At 39.9% G+C, this 4,600-nt stretch overlaps 1 pseudogene; it reads left to right on the forward strand.

The window, feature by feature from the left end:
* The first annotated feature begins 680 nt into the window (after positions 1–680).
* LOC138037961 (adenosine receptor A1-like) lies at positions 681–1,921 on the forward strand (annotated as a pseudogene).
* Positions 1,922–4,600: the final 2,679 nt, after the last annotated feature.

Here is a 4,600-nt window from a genome sequence, read left to right on the forward strand (position 1 = left end):
AAGAAACTGAAATTTCAAATCGATTCCGAAGTTCAGGAGCTTTTACCGTTTAAGGTTAGTCTTTTTCTTAGTTCTTTCGAATCTAACGCTGTCAAGCCGAACTTGCTTCCTATCGTCAGTTATTTAAATTGTGCTTGATATATTTTTCTTGTACAAGAGCCAAAACTGATTATACCGCACGACATCATACCACTTCGAAGGTCTAAAGTCGCTGTTCTTTCTTTAGGTTCCGGCAGGTGGCCAAAAACTATTTTCGTAGATCAGTTTCAAGGATGACTGCGGCGATGATAAGGGGCTACAAACTTTTCTACTGAGTTAAAACGACAGTGAGGAGGCAACTCCTGCTCCAGTGGAGAGACACTACAAGGCACTAAGGTAGTGCCGAGAGACAGCGGACAGCAACAATTCGTATACCAAAACTCACGAAATTGAAAAGCCTTTAAATGATAACTTTAGTGGATATAAACCGAGGCAGTGGAGAGAAAGCTCAGCGATTTAGGATCATTCAAACAATCGTTGAGAACATTCAGTTCGACGTGACGAGTCAGTACTGTTTAAACTGAAGCTGAAAAGAGGAAATTGAACAACGTGTATACTGTGTACAGATTTCCAGACGACTTAAAGAATCCGGTTGTCACAGCGTTACATTCTCTTTATTTTTCCTGTCAACATTTCTGTTAACGCCTGTCAGCTTGGGAAGAGTCTGTCTAAAGGGAATTAAAGCTAGGCGTTCGAAGTCAATAGACCAAGAGCCTTTGGTTGTGGCAAGGAGACTTGAAGTCGAACTAGAACATTAAGCCATCCAAGATTGAGGTAAGGATGACCCTTCAGGCTCCAAACTCATGCGGGAAGGTTCTTCCGCCCACTGGATTGTCTTATTGTACTGCATCGTTTTCAGTGTTTCTTCCATTCCCGGAAACCTACTAGTATGTATCGCCATCATTAAGGATCCATTCAGGAATCTTAAAACTCCATTTCATTACTTTTTGTTGAGCTTAGCCGCGACAGATTTGATAGTAGGAACATTGATGGACCCTATATCCGCAATATACCATATTGGTGAAGGGCCTCAATCCGACATTGTAAACATCAAGATCCTGCACATTTTGTATTTCATCTTGAGTACGGCATCTATTTTGACACTGGCAGCACTAGCAGCCGACAGATATGTCGCCGTGTCAACGCCCGTGAAATACAAGACAATGTCGGTAACATCGAAACGTGCCATCATAGCATCCATAATAATTTGGATTTTGGCATTTGGAATTTCGTTTGCCTACTTCAAACTCGGATTCATATTTTATTCCTTTATTTTCGCCAACACCGCAGTCATCTGCACGTTTGCCGTACTTTTATTTGTCCACATGGCAATTGTCAAAAGATTGCACCAACGGGCAAAATATTGGCGAGATCGGAGAGCAAACGACAGCACAGAGTCTGGTAAAGTGGAAAATAACAAAAACATCAAAGACGCAAAGAAAGAGAGCAAAGCGGCTAAGGCATTAATGGTCGTTCTTTTTGTTTTTTTCGCATCCTTTACACCTGCATGCATAATGATCTACCTGTTGAATTTCTGTACTAGTTGCAGTTGTTTAATGATTCACTGGTTGCGAGATTTGCAAATTTTGATTGTCTTATGCAACTTTGGTATTAACCCGTATTTGTATGCGTGGAGAATTCCCCAATTCAAAAGAGCATTTTTCAAACTTGTGAACATAAAGCAAGCGAGAGTAGTCGCGGATGTTTCCTTTTCAACAACTCAAGCCGTAAGCAGTGCATGGGCGTAGTCAGGGGGGTCCTGTATCTCTGTCCGTTACCTCCTCCCCCGCCTTTTGAGAATTAACAACAGACTACAAAACCAGAGAAAATAATGTTACCTGCAGCTTAGTTCATCTATGCAGCTATTTTGTATGCTTGTCCCTCCCCCCGCACTCACTGCTCATCCGAAAGATTACCACTTTCAATAAAAACAGCGTGGATGTCGACATGACAAACCAGTACGTACCCTGGGATTGAGAGTGTGGGATCCATTTCTCCCCCTCTCCCCCAAAAAATCCTAGCTACGCCCCTGCAGTGACGTTGAACAAAGATAAATAAAAATTACATCGGATTTGAAACAACAGACTATTTCATGTTATTATAGATATATTAATAGTGGAAAACATGGAAATCGCGTCATTTGTTCAAAAATGCGCCATGTTTTGAATTTTCACTAGCATACTCTACGAGAAGAAACTGGACTGATCAGGATTTGCTAGAAAAAGTCACCAAGCTTAGTTTTCTCCTTGGATACAAAGTAGATATACATTAATTAAGTCTCAGAAACGAATTAATTTCGATGTGAGGTCAAATAAAAGACAAAAACAGTTGTCCGTTAATGATTGAAAAGTTTAAGGTGGGGAATTTACATTGCATCGTCCCAACAAAGAGCTGTTACATTTATAATAGTAAATAATAAATTCACAATTACCTGCATGTTAGAAATCTGCGAACATAATATCATGTCAAAGACGAGTAGCAGTGTCTGATTGATCAACATAAAGACAGAGAAACAGATGGAGTGTATTGAGTCAACGGCGTAGTCAACTATAAGCCAGTAAGCCAGCGCTTACAAACTTTTGGACTTAATTACTTACCGAGAGAATAACCTCATTTATGGATACATTGCTGTAGCCTATCCCACAAAAATAAAAATCCTTTATTACGGACACAACTGGTTTTATCAGTTAAGATAGGCCAAGATACAATTTTAGTCTCAATGTACGTGTTTATAGCTTGTACACAAATACGCCTTAAGAAGAGGAAACGAACATTGTCTGCATCGCATACGAAAAGAGTTCCACAATTATAATCCATCGATACCAACATGCTTCCTAAGGAAAACGCTTGGTGTGTCTCCCATCACACATTGTATCTTGTTAAAGTGCGGTTAAGTGGTTAAAATTGCTGGAATGCCATGTGGGTGCTCTTGGGTTCAAATCCCCCTTGACCACTGGATGGATTTTTATTCAGCGATCCAGGTCAATAGGTTTCCTCACCAGTTGGGGCCTCAGCAATGTTACATGTATGTCTATTAAGATTTCATTGCTGATCATTGTTAAAAAGCAGTTTTAAGGCATAGCATAATTCATATGAAAATGAGCAGATTGTAGGTTTCAATGAAATTGATAAGCATCCAAACGTCCACGGGACTGTAGGAGTGTCGAGCCATCAAAGGCCTCGTGATTGCATGTGTTAAACAAACCACACCCTCTGATTTGTGACAAAGCTATAACCATGGAGAACAGAACACTGGAAAGCCTGTTCTCTGCTCTTTTTGAATAGTGAGTTGGTATTTCACTTCCATTGGGGCTGACTCTTACAATATGTACAGCTTTTACTCGGTGTAATGCCAGACAATTTTACCAGTATGGCAATCCCAGTCGGAAAGTGTGTGCGATTTGTTTGTTTTATTTTTTTTATGTTTTTTAGTTTTTTTTTTCCGTGTCGGTAAAAGTCTTGCCTGTCACTCCCCTGGTAAGTGGTGTCTTTGTGCATAGAGCCTTCTGCGCGTATTTTCTTAGGATTGAGAGGGTAGTGGAAATGCGTAGATTTCTCTGGTTGACAAAGGAGAATCATTAACTTAGCCCTCAATGGTGTCGAAAGTCATGTAACACGCATGGCGGTTTAGTGGATCCTTAAACAAAATATACTGTTATGGAGCTCAATAATGGAAATTCAGTTGGATAAACTAAGCAGGGGGTGAAAAACCAACACCTGGAATCTCAAAAGCGACGAGTAATGGACTTTGACAACAATCGATCGCCCGTCGAGCCGAAATCAAAAGGAGCTGTATTTCTAAAATATTATTTTACCAAGTGTGCTGTTATGTAGAACACTGAAACCAAATGGAAAATTCTCTGGTAACTTATGGGCTCAACAAAGACAGAGAACAAATCGAAAACCTTACGTGGATCTGTGATCAACTCTGCATAGTCTTCAGGTAAAGGAAAAATTGGAAATGTGAAGGCCAAGAATTATTTGAAAGAAAGCTTGTCGTCTATTTTGTGCTTCATTATTCAAGGAAAAGGTTCTTCATGGAAACGGTTGGATCCTGAAATTTTAGTTTGTTGTAATATTGCGCATATTTGACAGGATTGAGTTTTTTCTCTTCACGCACGTAATGAAATAGGAAGGGGTTTTTGCCTGTAATAGCAAATATGTTGTTTGTTTCAAAACAACATTACTCGGTGCAATGCCAGACAATTTTACTCACCAATGGTGTCTGCGAAAAGGGTAAAATGGTGAAAGGGTAGACTCATTCACACCTAAAGCACCCCAAATCGGCAGGGCGGGGTAAAGTCTCACTCCTAGGTGGGGATTAGGGTTAAAGGGGACATAGATGTTGTAAATTTTTGTCCTGTTGATTTTAAATCATCCTTTCAAAAGGAGAGAATTTTCTGTAACTTTAATGCCTTAATCAGGGTTATACCATTCCCATTAAGCAGGGCTTGAAATTAACGAAAAAAACTAGTCCCAATTTTGTGACAAGATGTAAAAATTTAGTTGCAATTTTAGTCACAAAATCGTCGCGCTGCATTGTGTTGTCAGCGGTCTAGCA

This window comes from Montipora capricornis, chromosome 2 (assembly GCF_036669925.1).
Source record: "Montipora capricornis isolate CH-2021 chromosome 2, ASM3666992v2, whole genome shotgun sequence".
Lineage (NCBI taxonomy): Eukaryota > Metazoa > Cnidaria > Anthozoa > Scleractinia > Acroporidae > Montipora > Montipora capricornis.